Genomic DNA, 19,497 nt, shown 5'->3' on the forward strand with positions numbered 1-19,497 from the left:
AGTCTGAAACATTTGAAAAGTTCAAAGAATTTCAGAGTGAAGTGGAAAATCATCGTAACAAGAAAATAAAATTTCTACAATCTGATCGTGGAGGAGAATATTTGAGTTACGAGTTTGGTTTACATTTGAAACAATGCGGAATAGTTTCGCAACTCACGCCACCCGGAACACCACAACGAAATGGTGTGTCCGAACGTCGTAATCATACTTTACTAGATATGGTGCGATCTATGATGTCTCTTACTAATTAACCGCTATCATTTTGGGGTTATGCTTTAGAGACGGCTGCATTCACGTTAAATAGGGCACCATCAAAATCCGTTGAGACGACGCCTTATGAACTGTGGTTTGGCAAGAAACCAAAGTTGCCGTTTCTTAAAGTTTGGGGCTGCGATGCTTATGTGAAGAAACTTCAACCAGATAAGCTCGAACCCAAATCGGAGAAATGTGTCTTCATAGGATACCCAAAAGAGACTATTGGGTACACCTTCTATCACAGATATGAGGGCAAGATTTTCGTTGCTAAATTCGGATCCTTTCTAGAGAAGGAGTTTCTCTCGAAAGAAGTGAGTGGGAGGAAAGTAGAACTTGATGAGGTAACTGTACCTGCTCCCTTATTGGAAAGTAGTTCATCACAAGAACCGGTTCCTATGACAACTACACCAATTAGTGAGGAAGCTAATGATATTGATCATGAAACTTCAGATCAAGTTTCTACTGAACCTCGTAGGTCTACCAGAGTAAGATCCGTACCAGAGTGGTACGGTAATCCTATTCTGGAAGTCATGTTACTTGACCATGACGAACCTACGAACTATGAGGAAGCGATGATGAGCCCAGATTCCGCAAAATGGCTTGAAGCCATGAAATCTGAGATGGGATCCATGTATGAGAACAAAGTATGGACTTTGGTTGACTTGCCTGATGATCGGCAAGCCATTGAGAATAAATGGATCTTCAAGAAGAAGACTGACGCTGATGGTAATGTAACTATCTACAAAGCTCGACTTGTTGCGAAAGGTTTTTGACAAGTTCAAGGGGTTGACTACGATGAGACTTTCTCACCCGTAGCGATGCTTAAGTCTGTCCGAATCATGTTAGCAATTGTCGCATTTTATGATTATGAAATTTGGCAAATGGATGTCAAAACAGCATTCCTGAATGGATTTCTGGAAGAAGAGTTGTATATGATGCAACCGGAAGGTTTTTTCGATCCAAAAGGTGCTAACAAAGTGTGCAAGCTCCAGCGATCTATTTATGGACTGGTGCAAGCATCTCGGAGTTGGAATAAATGCTTTGATAGTGTGATCAAAGCATATGGTTTTACACAGACTTTTGGAGAAGCCTGTATTTACAAGAAAGTGAGTGGGAGCTCTGTAGCATTTCTGATATTATATGCAGATGACATATTGTTAATTGGAAATGATATAGAATTTCTGGATAGCATAAAGGTATACTTGAATAAAAGTTTTTCAATGAAAGACCTCGGTGAAGCTGCTTACATATTGGGCATCAAGATCTATAGAGATAGATCAAGACACTTAATTGGACTTTCACAAAGCACATACCTTGATAAAGTTTTGAAAAAGTTCAAAATGGATCAGGCAAAGAAAGGGTTCTTGCCTGTATTACAAGGTGTGAAGTTGAGTCAGACTCAATGCCCGACCACAGCAGAAGATAGAGAGAAAATGAAAGATGTTCCCTATGCTTCAGCCATAGGCTCTAACATGTATGCAATGTTGTGTACCAGACCTGACGTATGCTTAGCAATAAGCTTGGCAGGAAGGTACCAAAGTAATCCAGGAGTGGATCACTTGACAGCGGTCAAGAACATCCTGAAATACCTGAAACGGACTAAGGATATGTTTCTCGTTTATGGAGGTGACAAAGAGCTAATCGTAAATGGTTACGTTGATGCAAGCTTTGACACTGATCCGGACGATTCTAAATTGCAAACCGGATACGTGTTTTTATTAAACGGTGGAGTTGTAAGTTGGTGCAGTTCTAAACAAAGCATCGTGGCGGGATCTACATGCAAAGCGGAGTACATAGCTGCTTCGGAAGCAACAAATGAAGGAGTCTGGATGAAGGAGTTCATTTCCGATCTAGGTGTCATACCTAGTGCATCGGGACCAATGAAGATCTTCTGTGACAATACTGGTGCAATTGCCTTGGCAAAGGAATCCAGATTTCATAAGAGGACCAATCACATAAAGAGACGCTTCAATTCCATCCGGGACCAACTCTAGGTGGGAGACATAGAGATTTGCAAGATACATACGGATCTGAATGTTGCAGACCCGTTGACTAAGCCTCTTCCATGAGCAAAACATGATCAGCACCAAGACTCCATGGGTGTTAGAATCATTACTGTGTAATCTAGATTATTGACTCTAGTGCAAGTGGGAGACTGAAGGAAATATTCCCTAGCGGCAATAATAAAGTTATTATTTATTTCCTCATATCATGATAAATGTTTATTATTCATGCTAGAATTGTATTACCCGGAAACATGAGACATGTGTGAATACATAGACAAACATAACGTCACTAGTATGCCTCTATTTGACTAGCTCATTAATCAAAGATGTTTATGTTTCCTAACCATAGACATGTGTTGTCATTTGATTAACGAGATCACATCCTTAGGAGAATGATATGGTTGACATGACTCATTCCATTAGCCTAGCACTTGATCATTTAGTATGTTGCTATTGCTTTCTTCATGACTTATACAAAGTTCCTACAACTATGAGATTATGCAACTCCCGTTTACCGGAAGAACACTTTGTGTGCTACCAAACGTCACAACGTAACTGGGTGATTATAAAGGAGCTCTACAGGTGTCTCCGAAGGTACATGTTGAGTTGGTGTATTTCGAGATTAGGTTTTGTCACTCCGATTGTCGGAGAGGTATCTCTGGGCCCTCTCGGTAATGCACATCACTATAAGCCTTGCAAGCAATGTAGCTAATGAGTTAGTTACGGAATGATGCATTACGTAACGAGTAAAGAGACTTGCCAGTAACGAGATTGAACTAGGTATTGGATACCGACGATCGAATCTCGGACAAGTAACATACCGATGACAAAGGGAACAACGTATGTTGTTATGCGGTTTGACCGATAGAGATCTTCGTATAATATGTAGGAGCAAATATGAGCATCCAGGTTCCGCTATTGGTTATTGACCGGAAACAGTTCTAGGTCATGTCTACATAGTTCTCGAACCCGTAGGGTCCGAATGCTTAATGTTACGATGACAGTTTTATTATGAGTTTATAAGTTTTGATGTACCAAAGGTTGTTCGGAGTCCCGGATATGATCACAAACATGAGGAGGAGTCTCGAAATGATCGAGACATAAAGAATGATATATTGGAAGCCTATATTTGGATATCGGAAACATTCCGGGTGAAATCGGGATTTTACTGGAGTACCGGGGGGTTACTGGAACCCCCCCGGGGGTTAATGGGCCTACATGGGCCATGAGGGAGAAGAGGAGGGCCGGCCAGGGCAGGCCGCGCCCCCTCCCGCCTAGTCCGAATAGGACAAGGAAGGGAGGGGGGCGGTACCCCCCTTTCCTCTTTCCCCTCCCCCCCTTTCCTTCTCCAACAAGGCAAGAGGAGGGAGTCCTACTCCCGGTGGGAGTAGGACTCCTCCAGGCGCACCCCTAGGGGGCCGGCTGCACCTCCCCCCTTCCTCCTTTATATACGGGGGCAGGGGGGCACCCCAAGACAAACAAGTCGATCATTGTGACTGTTCCTTAGCCGTGTGCAGTGCCCCCCTCCACCATATTCCACCTCGGTCATATCATTGCGGTGCTTAGAAGAAGCCCTGCGTCGGTAGAAAATCATCATCGTCACCACGCTGTCGTGCTGGCGGAACTCATCCCCGACACCCTGCTGGATCGGAGTCCGGGGATCGTCATCGAGCTGACCGTGTGCTGAACTCGGAGGTGCCGTACGTTCGGTACTCGGATTGGTCGAATCGTGAAGACGTATGACTACATCAACCGCGTTGTCATAACGCTTCCGCTTACGGTCTACAAGGGTACGTGGACAACACTCTCCCCTCTCGTTGCTATGCATCACCATGATCTTGCGTGTGCGTAGGATTTTTTTGAAATTACTACATTCCGTAAAGATGAGAGGATCGCCACCTCTCAGTACGTGGGTGACACATGTCAAGCGAATGAGAAGGGCCAGGGGCACGTTCGTCCGATTTCCTCGGGCATATAGTTTTTCACTCCCTCTATAAATACCCCAGACTCTTCCTCACTTCACTTTCACCTCACTCACTCTCACTCCCACTCGAGCTTCCCAAACCCTAGCGCCGCCGCTACTTCATCGTCGCCGGTGAGGAAGAGCTTCACTGCCTCGACCTCGTCGCCGTCGTACTCATGCCGGTTGTGGATTTCTTCACTCCACCGCCGCCGTAGTCGTCTTCCTCTGCCGAGTTAGGGCATGGAAGATCTGAACTGACAATCTTCACATCTACACTTCCTAGTTCATCGTGTTCTTCACTTCGGGTAATTAAAAGTTACTTTTACTGCCCTCTTTGATTCTCATCTTTTCTTGAAAATCTTCAAAGGTGTTATTCTTCAAATCTTCACACACATGAACACCTCACATGTCATCTGCTCTTGATTCGTTTCCCTAAGCAATGATTTTCTTCAAGATTCCTCAATTGTGTGGATTTTCAATCTATACAACTCTGGAACCTAAGACAAAAACGCTTAGTGAAATTCCTCAAGACTCATCTGGTCAAATTCCTCAAACCTATTCATTTTTGAAAAACCTTCTGAGAACGCATATGACCTCTCCAAATTCCTTGAAACTATAATCTTTTCATAGGTACAAATGTCCGCTGCTGAATCACTAGGTTCTCATCAACTTAACTCATTTGCAGCGTTCCTCGAAGAAAAGTTGCACACCTCTTCAGAAACTTCAGTTGTTCATATTCCTCAGCTGAAGAAAATGGCTGACAAGAAGCCACAAAAGGGAGGAAAGAGGCCTGAGGTCAATACTGCATTTGAAATCCCTGAGGACATTTATGCTGGATACTGCACTCCTGATGAGGCCAAATTAGGCAAGGAGGACAAGAATCAGCGCAAGGTGCGCATTCAATGAATAGAGAGGAGATGGGCACGAGAATGGAGGGAGTACAGGTATGTTACTCCCAAGTATATGAAGAAATTCGCGCTCAACCCTCCATGCTCAAGACCTCCATTGCCACCAGGCCAAGTAGCAGATCCCACCATCCTCAAGCATGGTGAGGACTATGCTGATGAATGGGCAAAGCGCCAGGCCAAACTGGCCAAGCAAGCAAAGGAAGCAGTGAAGAAATTCAACACAGACTCAGCTGCCGAGGCCTCTGCTAGTCAGCCAAAGAAGGTAATGCATAAGAAGCCTACGCATAAGTCAAGCGCTTCTCCTCCAATGCCCTCAAGGACAAGCTCCTTAGCAATGCCCTCAAGGCTAGGGTCTTCAAAGCCCTCACGGCCAATTCCTCAGACTGCTACTTCAAAGTCCTCAGCTCCTCCGTCAAAGTCGTCAGCTGCTCCGACCAAATCCTCGGCACCTGTGCATCTCGCCACGTGCCAAAGGACCCAAGGCATCTCAATTGCCTCAGGAGCATCTGCAAGTTCCTCAGTTGCACCAAAATGCTCAGCTGGCCCCTCTCTGCTGAAGAAAAAGGCCAGTGCTGGACGAGGCCTTCGACCAATTCCTCACAAGAAGCAGGTCGCCTTCCAAGTTCCCTCTGATGACGATGAGGCTGACGATGAAGAAGTGGCCGAAATCATCAGAGACAGGCAAGCCAGGGCCGCTAGAGCCAAAGGTAGCAATGTGCCACTGATGTTGGATCCAAAGTTGATCCTCAATTACATTGACCTATGGCACAAGGACCCTAACACGCCTTTGCCGAAGATGAACCTCACTCCTGGTCAAAGTCATGTTCTGACTGCCTTCATTGAGGAAGAAAAGTGGAAATTTGAACAAGGCAGAAGTCTGAAGAAAGCACAGTACAAGAAACAGCGCTACCTCAAGGACAATGTCCTCACTCTTACCACTGATCAGCTCATTGCTTTGCAAGATGAAATCAAGCAACTGAGTGATGAATTCGATTGCTACTATGCTGATTGGAAGGGTGCCAAGGTTCGGTTTGTCAATCTGACGAAGAAATTCACTTCAAGTGCTGCTCCTCCTCTGCACATTGAAGTTACACCGGCTGAAGCATCTGCTCAGCCTACTGAAGAACATGCCAGCACCGCTGATGACAATCAGACTGTAGAAGAAAATGAAAGTACCAGGGCTGATGACTCCATTCCAACCGCTGAAGATATTGCCAGGGCATCCACTGGTGGTGCGCCTAAAGAAAGTGAAGAAGTCAGGGCAACTGCATCAGTTGCGCCCGAGGAAAATGAACCAAAGTCCTCTGCACCTCCTGCACCTACACCAACTCCGATCCTATCATCTGCATCAGATGCGAAGAAGACCAAGGCTGCAGAGCGTGCAGCAGTGAAGAAAAGGAAGGCATCAACTTCATCAAATTCTTCAGCTCTGAAGAATATGAAGCCTCTGACTAGTTCAATTGACAACCCAATTGATGTCGTTCTAGTCTCCTTCATGCCATTAAAGGACCTTGTTCCTTTTGGTGAAGATTATGTGATTCCCAATGAATCTGATGAAGAAACTCCTACTGCTGCTTCGACAAGGAGTTGGACGAAGAAACTGAAGTGGATGAAATCCCTTCAACCCCAGTCATTTCCTCACCTATGCCTCAGTTCACTACTAAAGAGGCAGGTGTCGAAGAAATGGAAGATGAGGGTGTGGACATTGGCTGTACCACTCCTGTGCTCAATGATGAATTTTGGGACAGTCAGCACCCCAACTCTCCAATGTTCACTCCACTCCAAGCAATTCCTCAGTCCCCTGCTGCTACTGAAGTGCAATTGGGATCTGAAGAACCTCATGCAACCCCATCTGTCCATGAAGAAATTCCAGCCACTAGTGCTGAAGAAAATGTAAATGAAGAATTGAAGAACAAGGCTCAAGCTGCAGAAGGGCCTGAAATTCCTCAGCCTGAGGAACCTGAGATTACGATTCCTGAGGTGGTGATGCAATTGACTGACACTCCTCAGCCCAAGCCAAAGTATCCTTTCTCAAAGAAGCAAAAATTCAAGGCTGATTATTTCTTCGGCGAGCACGTGTTCTTCACTGAATTCAACCCATATGACAATGCTCGTCTTAGAAGGAAGCGTTTCTGGACTGCCATCCAGGCAAACTTCTATTCTTCGCTGCTTTTCAACAAGGACAAAGTCTTCGACCATGAGCACATTCCTCACGTGGACATGGAATCAATGCCTTGCTTCTCTCAAGTCATGCTTCATGATGCAGGCTCGCTCAACTTTTGTTCAGACATAGTTGATTGGAATGAAGAGCTTATTCTTCAGTTCTACGCAACGCTGCATATCACATGTGATGCTGCTGACGTCAACTCTTGGGTGTTGGACTGGATGACTGAAAACACTCATTACAAGGCACCAGCCTCTGAATTGCTTCGTGCCCTGCCACTCAGTCCTCCACCTGAAGGTGCTCGTTGTCTGTATGATGATCCTGAACTCACTGCTCACTATATGCAAGTGCTCATGAAGCCTCTGAAGCGTGGTCAAGCCCCAAGGACCAAATTCCTCGTGAAGGAATTGTTCTATGTGCCAAGAACCATCTATCGCATTCCAACGAAGACCATGAGTCCTATCAAAGGCCATGACTCATCCGATGAAGAAATTATTGGGACGATGAAGAATATGCAATTCAACATAATGCATGGCATCCCCATAAACTATCATGATTTCTTCATGAGGACTCTGGCGAATGTTGCACTTTCACCATTTGAGCTGAAGCCTTACGCGCCGTGGATCATGAGATTCCTCAGAACAAGGTCTTCACTCAACTACAAGGCTGATTTTCAGAATCACCTCAGCTACTTTCCCCCGATTGAAGTCCTCAAGCGGACAATTTCCACATCTAATGAGAAGGGCAAGTCACCAGCCATTATCGATGAAGGCATTCGTCCATTGGATGGTCAGTTTCGCAAAGCTACATCTTACTCCACCAATGATGACTCTGCCACACATGATTCTGCTGCCAATGCTACCAAGTCAAGTCCTCAAGCTACTGCTCCTTGTGTGATGACTGACCGTGAGTTGCTTATAAGTCTTCACCAGAAGGTGGATCGAAACCACAAGTGGGTTAACTGTCAGTTTGGCTCTATTCTTCACAACATGACTTCTACACATAATGCAGTGAAGAAAAACTGTTACTACCTCCATGAAGTTTTTGATCGCACCTGGGCTATTCTGTCAAATCTATATGGTGAAGAAGATCTGAAGAAAATGTTTTTCAAGGAAGACTTTGACCGATCTGCTCCTCCACCGAAGAAATACAAGAAGGTCAAGGTTCCTTCCTTGGTGGCCAGTTCATATTCTTCATCACGCACCACGGACGAATATGAAGACTTGGACGACACTGCAACATGCCCTACAACGACTCAAGACCCTGACAACGCTGGTGCTCCTCCATCATCATGATATTCTTCAGGGGCGTTAGTCCTTAGTTTCAACCCTTTTGGTTATTCGATGACAAAGGGGGAGAAATTTGACTTAGTCTTCAAGTGGGTCTATCTTATATGGGCGTTCGTTTTTTTGCTAAGTTACAACTCTCGTTCTTCTGATGACTTTGCTGGATCGAGTTGTAATCTTAAACTCTATGGTGGCTTGATACTTTTGATGTGTTCTTCTGCATGCTTATTCCTCACTGATGTCAATGCACGCATGCTGAATTACATCAGTCACCATATTTCATCATGCATTTCAAATTCTTCATATTATATGTCAAATGCGTGTATGAATTACAAGATATAGGGGGAGATCTCCATGATTATACTCTTCAAGTGTGCATTGCTTCAAAAGCAAATTCCTCACTGTGCACATCTTCAGGGGGAGTTCTTCTATATCTTGCAATCAAATTCCTCAACATCAGTATTTACACTTCATATATTTATCCCTGTTGAAACCTTAAACTATATCGTCATCAATCACCAAAAAGGGGAAGATTGTAAGTGCATCTAGTGCCCCTTAGTGATTTTGGTGTATTGAAGACTTATAGGTTAAGGGACTGATGCGTTTGTGAGTGTACACAGGTCTATAAGCCTATGAGGAGTTTGATATCTACAGAGAAAGTCGACCCCTCAAAATGAAGTTCTTCAACTGAAGACTTTGGATTTCTGAAGACTTTCTGAAGACTTTGAAAGTGAAGAAATTGCTGTGACCTTTAAGACTTGGTATTCATTCGAGGAACATGAAGCCTGAAGCCTTTGTTTTCGTAGTTTCATTTTCTCTTTCTTGAGTCATAGAAACACCTTACTATTAAAGGGGGTCGAGGAAATACTAAGGGAAAATTTCCATGTGATGCTCAACTCAAAATCCTACACCTACCAATCCCTTCGAGTGAAGCATTGGAAATCTCATACAGTTCAGTCATATTCTTCAGTGACATAGACGAAGTTCTTCTGGTCTCTGAGGAATTTGTTCTGACTGAGGAGTTAGGAATTCGCCAGTGCCGATTGCCTACACAGTGAGGAACATGATAGCCCTGATGAATTTGATAGTCAAAATTCCGACCGTTGTTGTGCTATGCGCCACCTGTCCCAAAATATCTACCCACCTAACGGTCATATTAGACAAGGGCATTTATGTCTTATCATGTCGAGCTGCTCCCTAGGCTATAAATAGCCGCCCCCTTGAACCACTAGCTGGTTGGCTGCTCCGAGAGAAACGGACACTTGTCATTTGAGAGCATCCCATCCTCCGAGGACTTTGAGCGAAAATCATCAAGTGAGGAAAACCCAAACCCAACACCTACAAACCCAAAGTGATTGAGAATCACTGAAGAGATTGATCCTCCGTGGATCCAATGCTTGTTTCCTTTGAAGACTGTGCTTCTTCCAGACGGTTAGGCGTCAAGGTCTAGAGCATCCAAGAGGAACTGTGAATCGCCGAGCGACTGAGTTTGTGAAGGTTCGGAAGTCACCTGAAGACTTACCACGAGTGATTGGGCGAGGTTTGTGTGACCTTAGCTCAAGGAGAATACGGTGAGGACTGTGTGTCCGGGACTGGGTGTCCTCGAGTTTAAATACTCAGCCACTCCAACCAGATGTACAACTGAGACAATAGTTGGAACTGGTCTACCAAATCATTGTCTTCAGACATTACTGGTTCTATTTCCTCAACTCTATCATTTCCTCATGTCTGTTGTTGTGTGCCTGTTCATATCTGTTTGAAGACTTTGACTGAAGACTTTCTCAATTTCCTTAGTTCAATTTCTTCAGTCTGTCCGTCTTATTTCTTGTGTTATCTAGTGTTTACGCTTTCTGTACTCTATGCTTGTCTTCATTTCATCATGATGACTATGCTTGTGTTTTGTTATTTTTACTTCTGAGTTCTTATTCCGCTGCAAGTAGTTCTTCAGTTAGGAATTTCCTCACCAGCAAATTCCTCAGTGAAGAATTCATAAAAATCGCCTATTCACCCCCCCTCTAGTCGATATAACGCACTTTTAATTCCCCCTCTTCATGGTAAACCTTGTAAAATAAGAGAGAATAGCCATAAGTACTGAGATATAATGTGTAATAACAGCCCATAATGCAATAAATATTGATATAGAAGCATGATGCAAAATGGACATATCAACTCCCCCAAGCTTAGACCTCGCTTGTCCTCAAGCGGAAGCCGAAATCGAAAAATATGTCCACATGTTTGGAGATAGAGGTGTCGATAAAAATAAAATACGGACATGAGGGCATCATGATCATTCTTATAACAGCAACATATAAGGTTTTTATCATATGATTTCTTATGCTCAAGTAATGATCAATTCACAATGTCAAGTATGGTTCAAAAACTTCATTGAGAACTAACAAACTATAATCTTAGTCATTGAAGCAATTGCAATTTATCATAACATCAGAAAGAGTTAGCAATAAAGTTTTTCAGCAAGTTCACATACTCAACTATCTTGTAGTCTTCTATAATCGCTAACACTCACGCAATACTTGTGGTTATGGAGTTTCAGCCGGACACTAAGAAATATAGGGGCTTATTGTGTTGCCTCCGCACATATTCACCTTTAGGTGATGTCAACAATAATAGCCCATGCTAACTTACATCCAATTGGATATATATATCATGATCTTTCAAACACAAGGAGCTTGCCAAAGGATAAAATGAAAAAGGGAAGGGTAAGGATCACCTTGACTCAAGCATAAAGTAAAAACATAAAGTAAAAGATAGGCCCTTCACAGAGGGAAGCAGAGGTTGTCATGTGCTTTTAGGGTTGGATGTACAAAATCTTAATGCAAAAGAACGTCACTTTATATTGTTGGAGATATGCCCTAGAGGCAATCATGTATGATGATATTTCCTATGTGTTTACGAATAAAGATAGTCCTTGGACATTATCAATGATGTGTATCAGCAAGTACGTGACTTGTTTGTGGCACTATGCATTGTATGATGACTGTCCTAAAAGGTCCCTAGTCGAAAGGGCTGTGTGGATGCGCAACCGACTAGACTAGCATATGACACGGTCGATGGCTTGGTCTCACTAGCCATGGAGCATTGGATGCTAACCGGATAATATGGATTTGGAAAGGTCTGGTCGGATTCGATGTAGTCGGATCTGAGTCGAGATAAGGTGTGAGTCGGACAGACCCAACTATGAGACGCAGCGATATGTCATCTGTGAGTCTCTAGTACAACATACGTTCTATGTCCTAAGACCTGAGCTGACACATGTACTCGGGATCATGATAGACTTTCTTTGGGCCGACCAAACGCTACTCCATGACTGGGTAGTTACAAAGGTAGGTTTCGGTTTTGTCCAGTCCCATGCTGTGAGACATGGTCGAGGAAGATGGGATTTGCCCCTCCGATCAGGAGAGATATACTCTGGGCCCCTCATGTGATCCGACCAGGATAAGCATGGCCATGCGACAGGGATTATGAGATAATCCGGTTTGTGGTCAGTATCACTGAAACGAGAAAGAGGTCGGGCTAGCACAAGGATGACAGTCTCGCCTTGAGCCCGACAACATATATTGTGAGGCAAAGGGAACAGAAGTGTGACACATTGTACAGGTTCGCCTAACCAGCTTCATAGTCTTCTTGGTGGCGGCATGCCTTGCTAGAGGCTGCTACCAACCATGCAGGTCGGAGGTGATTCGAACTGCGACCAAGCCGACTTGAACCTACGAGGTCGGTTCATAGGACACTGGTCGGATGTGATCCGAACTGGACTAGGAATGTGACTGAGTAGAATTTGGGCTTTAGGGTCCGTGCGAGGCCCAAGTGTTGAGCCCGCGACGGACGCCTATATAAAGTGGAGGTGCGGCACACTCATGCGGTTGATCACTTCAGCGCTGCGACTAGGGTTTGCATGTGTTGCGAATAGCCTCCTCCACTCGTCACCGACTATGTGATCGGACCTAGCAGTCCGCCACACGGTGTTCCTCCTGCACGCACGGATATCGTTAGAGGCGGTGCACTTGCGCCACTATGACAAACTTGTACGTCGGATCGGACGATCGGCTGTTCGAGGGAGATCGGACGAGGAGGAGACGATCCACGCGGACGCGCTGCCCCAACTCTTCTTCCGCTGCATGGCACTGCGCGTCTAGTGGTAACGAACTATGATCCATCTCCCGTAGCATGTTCTTGGTTGTTCTGCGTGTAGGAAATTTTAATTTGCAATCGACGCACCCTACCGTAGAAACCAAAAGTGGTATCAGAGCCTCTGCTATAGGATTTGGATTCAGATCGTATGCATATTAGATATGTGGAGGCGGCAGATAAGATCTGTTGTCGTTGATAAGATCGGCTATGTGCACGGTTGATGTGATCAACTACACATGGGGATCGTTTAGGCTATGTTTTCTGTCAATCGGGATCGATTAGGTCGTGACACGATCTACCCCTACCGGTCGGTCATCCGCCATCGGGGTTAACAGTGAAACGTAAATCCGAATCGGATTCGTGATGATCGATATGATCGGTCGGATCAGAAAATTCAGCGTGAACGGAGTTCAGATGCAATCTGTGATTTCCAAAAACGTGTGCGTAGCACCGTGTATTTCGTAGCTGACACACAAACCAGTAGAATGCAATTCTATGCACAACTTTGTTTTGTAGGTTTGATATGAATAGTATGGCTCATGTGTATGTGATGCATGTGTGTAATTAATATGTGGCCTGCATGTCATGTTTGTCAGCCGGCAGGAGCCAAAGTGATGTCATTATATTGTATAACGACCTGCGTGTCGACTTGTGATTCTCTATGTAAAATTCATTACTAGTTTTAGTAGTTGGATAATAGAGATCAGGTTGGTGGCTTGGCGTCCTGGCGTGACAAATAAGATGGAGTTCCTAGATGGTCATCGGAGTCGGAGCCGACCTGGAAGAACGTCCATGAAGGAGCCATACTATTTCACAATATGTGTTTATTTGTGATTGTTGTGCTTCTTTGTTTCTTTGCATGTTAGAATGGTAGAAAGATCCCTCATAAATATCAAGCGAATTGCCATCCCCGATGTTGCACCTTCACACGTCAAGTATGTCTAGTAGTGGGCTCATAAAATTGGGGTGCTGCTGGGGTCCTTGAACTGAAGGGTTCGTGTCGTACACGGACATGCACTACATAAGGTTAACTTGACAAGGCTATCAAAACGGTTTTGGGCCTTGTGGCAAAGAAGGTTGGGAGCCGGGGTATGAGATACCTTCCCGACCGATAGGAGTCGTATAGAGATACAATTAGCAAGGAGTTGCTTACCGGATAGGTATGTTGGCTAGCAGTGATGCTAAAGCTCACTAGTCACATGCGCTAGTCGGATCCTGAACCACTGAGGGTTTGCGGAGGGATGCTTACTTCAGTGGGAGTATTTCAGTTTAGGCTAGAATTACTCTACATAAACACATTGCTTAGTGATTGCATATTTTCTGTTGTAGATCAATGGCACCACCTGCTCAACCCAACTTTGCATTGAAATCAATTCTGGAAAAGGATAAACTGAATGGAACAAACTTTAGCACCTGGTATAGAAATCTAAGAATTGTTCTCAAGCATGATAAAAAGGAACATGTTCTAGAGGATCCACTTCCAGAGGAACCTGCCGATAATGCTAATTCCACAACTAAGAATGCCTACCAGAAACTCGTTGATGAATCAACGGAGATCAGCTGTCTAATGCTGGCTTGTATGGAGCCCGATTTGCAACAACATTTCAAAAATGTTGAGGCTTACGATATGATCGAGAGTCTCAAGAGCATGTTTCAGACACAGGCTAGGATCGAAAGGTTCAACATCTGGCGATCCTTGATGGATTGCAAGCTGAAGGAAGGTGATCCACTGAGCACACATGTGATCAAGATGATCGGATATGTGCAAGCTTTGGATCATTTGGGCTTCCCGCTCTTGGATGAGCTGGCTACTGATGCTGTTCTGGGTTCTCTTCCGCCCAGCTATGGGACGTTCATCTCTAACTATCATATGCATGGCATGGATAAGAAGCTCACTGAATTGCATGGGATGCTCAAGGTGGCAGAGCAGGATGTTAAGAAAGGCACGCATCAAGTGTTGATGGTGCAGAGATCGGCTAAGTTCAAGAAGATTTGGTCCAAGAAAAAGGCTAAGGCAAAGGGCACACAGACGGTAACCTCCGCCGCTGCGCCAAAGTCTGGACCGGACTCGAAGACCGTTTGCTTTCACTGTAAGGAGACCGGTCACTGGAAGAGGAACTGTAGCAAGTGGCTTGCAGAGCATGGCAAGAAGGCCGGAAATGCTTCTTCATGCAAAGGTACACTTGTTGCATATGTTATAGACATTTACCTTGCTGACATACCTAGTAGCTCTTGGGTATTTGATACCGGATCGGTTGTTCATATTTGCAACTCGATGCAGGGGCTGGTAAGAACTAGGCGTGTGGCACAAGGGGAGATTGACATCAGGGTCGGTAACAAACCAAGAGTTGCTGCATTAGAGGTCGGCACGATGCAGCTCCAGCTTCCTTCTGGATTCATTATGGAATTGAATAATTGTTATTACATTCCTGCACTTAGTCGGAACATTATTTCTGCCTCATGTTTGATGAGTCAAGGTTATGAATTCAATTTAAAGGACAATGGTTGTTCGATATTTTTGAATGGTATGTTCCACGACTATGCACCCATTGTTGATGGGCTATTTATATTGAATCTAGAACAGGAACCAGTCTATAACGTGAATGTCAAGAGGCATAAGCCTAATGAGATAAATCCGACATACTTCTGGCATTGCCGGCTTGGACACATTAGTCTGAAGCGCATGGAGAAGCTCCATGATGATGGGCTCCTAACTTCGTCCGACTTCGGGTCGTTCGAGACATGTGAATCATGCTTGCTCGGCAAGATGACTAAGTCTCCTTTTGCAAAGAGTTGCGAGAGGGCGTCCGAGCTATTGGAACTTATACATAGTGATGTGTGTGGTCCAATGAGCACAACTGCCAGAGGTGGCTATTAGTACTTTGTGACTTTTTCCGACGACTTGAGTAGATATGGATATATCTATTTGATGAGGCACAAGTCAGAAACTTTTGAAAAGTTCAAAGAGTTTCAGAACGAAGTTGAGAATCAGCTCGGCAAGACAATAAAGCTTATGCGATCTAATCGTGGAGGTGAGTACATGAGCCAGGAGTTTGATGATCATCTGAAAAGTCTAGGTATAGTACCTCAACTCACACCTCCAGGTACGCCACAAAGAAACGGCGTGTCCGAACGGAGGAATAGGACCTTGTTGGACATAGTCCGGTCTATGATGAGCAAATCGGATTTACCATTGTCATTCTGGGGATACACTCACACTTAATAGGGTACCATCAAAATCCGTAGACAAGACACCACATGAGATGTGGACCAGGAAGAGTCCCAGTTTGTCTTTTCTAAAGATTTGGGGTTGTGAAGTATTTGTCAAGCAACTTATGTCAAACAAGCTTACACCTAAATCGGATAAATGCATATTCGTGGGATATCCGAGGGAAACCATGGGATATAGCTTCTACAACCGGGAAGAGAACAAAGTGTTTGTTGCTCGGAACGGGGTTTTCCTTGAGAAAGAGTTTCTCAGTCGGGAGGCCAGTGGGAGGACGGTTCGACTCGAAGAAATTCGAGGACCACTCGGGGACGGCTCGGCTGGTAATGAGATAATACCGGAGTCAGTCAGGGAACCTGTAGTGGAAGCGGCACCAGAACCACGGAGGTCAGAAAGATTGCGTAGAGTGCGTGATGTATTGTTGCTAAAAAGCGACGAGCCGGCCACGTATGCGGAAGCGATGGTGAGCCTAGATTCCGAGGAATGGTTGGAGGCCATGAGATCCGAGTTAAAGTCCATGGATGAGAATCAAGTCTGGGACTTGGTTGATCCGCCGCCTGGCGTAACGGCCATTGGTTGCAAATGGGTCTTTAAGAAGAAAACTGGTGTGGATGGAAATGTTCAGATCCACAAAGCTCGGCTTATCGCTAAGGGTTATGGACAAGTTAAAGGAATTGACTACGATGAGACTTACTCGCCGGTAGCGATGCTAAAATCGGTGAGGATCATACTAGATGTAGCTGCATATTTCAATTACGAGATATGGCAAATGGATGTCAAAATGGCTTTCCTTCACGGAAATTTAACCGAGGACGTGTATATGATACAGCTCGAGGGTTTTGTTGATCCGACTAGCAATAGTAAAGTATGCAAGCTCAAGAGATCCATTTATGGGTTGAAGCAAGCATCTCGGAGTTGGAACATTCGTTTTGATGAGGTCCTCACTGGTCTCGGTTTCATCAAAAGCGAAGAGGACTCTTGTTTATACAAGAAGTTAAGTGGGAGCTCAATAGTGTTTTTGATCTTGAATGTGGACGACATACTACTGATCGGAAATGATGTTTAGATGTTGAACTCGGTCAAGGAATCATTGAATGGCAAGTTTTCGATGAAAGAGCTTGGTGAGGCAGTGTATATATTAGGCATTAAGATCTATAGAGATAGATCAAGGAGGCTGCTCGGCTTAAGCCAGAGCACGTACATAGATAAAGTGTTGAAGCAGTTCAACATGAGTGAGGCGAAGAAAGGGTTCTTGCCACTCTCACATGGTATAAGGCTAAGCGAGACTCAGAGTCCTTCAACATCTGATGAGTGAAGCAGGATGAGTAGGATTCCGTATGCCTCGACAATCAGATCCATCATGTATGCCATTATATGTACAAGGTCTGATGTTGCTTTTGTAATAAGCCTAACAAGCAGATACCAGGCCAACCCAGGTGAGAGTCACTGGGCAGCGGTAAAGACTATTTTGAAGTTCCTAAAAAGGACTAAAGATATGTTCCTAGTTTATGAGGTGAGGAAGAGCTCGTCGTAAGGGGTTACGCCGATGCTAGTTTCCAAACCGACAGAGATGATTGTCGATCACAGTCCGGATTCGTGTATGTCCTGAACGGAGGAGCAGTGCACTGGATGAGTCCCAAGCAGGATACGGTGGCCGATTCTACCACAGAAGCCGAATACATTGCGGCTTGTGAAGCTGCAAAGGAAGGTGTTTGGATCCGGCATTTTCTGGATGATCTTGGTATTTTCCTAGCCTCGGTGAAACGTTGGACCTTTATTGTGATAATTCTGGTGCCATCGCACAAGCCAAGGAGCCGAGGAATCACCCCAAGGTCAGACACATAGATCAGAAATATCACCTGATACGAAAGATCGTAAAGAACGGTGATGTAGAGTTATGCAAGATTCACACGGATGCAAATGTTGCAGATCCGTTGACTAAGCCACCTCCACAACCCAAGCATGAGGGGCATGTTAGAGCTATGGGCATTCGATGTCTATTTGATTGACTCTAGTGCAAGTGGGAGACTGTTGGAGATATGCCCTAGAGGCAATCATGTATGATGATATTTCCTATGTGTTTATGAATAAAGATAGTCCTTGGACATTATCAATGATGTGTATCAGCAAGTACGTGATTTGTTTGTGGGACTATGCATTGTATGAGGACTATCCTAAAAGGTCCCTAGTCGAAAGGGCTGTGTGGACGCGCAGCCGACTAGACTAGCATATGACACGGTCGATGGCTTGGTCTCACTAGCCATGGAGCATTGGATGCTAACCGGATAATATGGACTTGGAAAGGTCTGGTCAGATTCGATGTAGTCGGATCTGAGTCGAGATAAGGTCCAAGTCGGACAGACCCAACTATGAGACGCGGCGATATGTCATCAGTGAGTCTCTAGTACAACATACGTTCTATGTCCTAAGACCTGAGCTGACACATGTACTCGGGATCGTGATAGACTTTCTTTGGGCCGACCAAACGCTACTCCATGACTGGGTAGTTACAAAGGTAGGTTTCGGTTTTGTCCAGTCCCATGCTGCGAGACATGGTCGAGCAAGATAGGATTTGCCCCTTCGATCAGGAGAGATATACTCTGGGCCCCTCGTGTGATCCGACCAGGATAAGCATGGCCATGCGACAGGGATTATGAGATAATCCGGTTTGTGGTCAGTATCACTGAAACGAGAAAGAGGTCGGGCTAGCACAAGGATGACAGTCTCGCCTTGAGTCTGACAACATATATTGTGAGGCAAAGGGAACAGAAGTGTGACACATTGTACAGGTTCGCCAAACCAGCTTCATAGTCTGCTTGGTGGTCGGCATGCCTTGCTAGAGGCCGCTACCAACCGTGCAGGTCGAAGGTGATCTGAACTGCGACCAAGCCGACTGGAACCTAAGGAGTCGCGCACTTAAGGGAAGGAACCTACGAGGTCGGTTCATAGGACACTGGTCGGATGTGATCCGAACTGGACTAGGAATGTGACCGAGTAGACTTTGGGCTTTAGGGTCCGTGCGAGGCCCAAGTGTTGAGCCTGCGATGGACGCCTATATAAAGTGGAGGTGCAGCACACTCATGCGGTTGATCGCTTCGGCGCTGCGACTAGGGTTTGCATGTGTTGCGAATAGCCTCCTCCACTCGTCGCCGACTGTGTGATCGGACCTACCAGTCCGCCGCATGGTGTTCCTCCGGCACGTGCAGATACCATTAGAGGCGGTGCACTTGCGCCGCTCCGACGAACTTGTACGTGGGATCGTACGATCGGCTGTTCGAGGGAGATCAGACAAGGAGGAGACGATCCACGCGGACGCGCTGCCCCAACTCTTCTTCCGCTGCACGGTACTGCACGTCTAGTGGTAACAAACTGTGATTCATCTCCCGTAGAATGTTCTTGGTTGTTCTGCGTGTAGGAGATTTTAATTTGCAGTCGACGCACCCTACCGTAGAACCCAACATATATTGCCCCTTGTATGTGGACCTTTATTATGCAGTCCGTCGCTTTTATTACTTCCACAAAAAGATCGTACAAATCTTA

Source organism: Triticum dicoccoides, chromosome 4B (assembly GCF_002162155.2).
Source record: "Triticum dicoccoides isolate Atlit2015 ecotype Zavitan chromosome 4B, WEW_v2.0, whole genome shotgun sequence".
NCBI lineage: Eukaryota > Viridiplantae > Streptophyta > Magnoliopsida > Poales > Poaceae > Triticum > Triticum dicoccoides.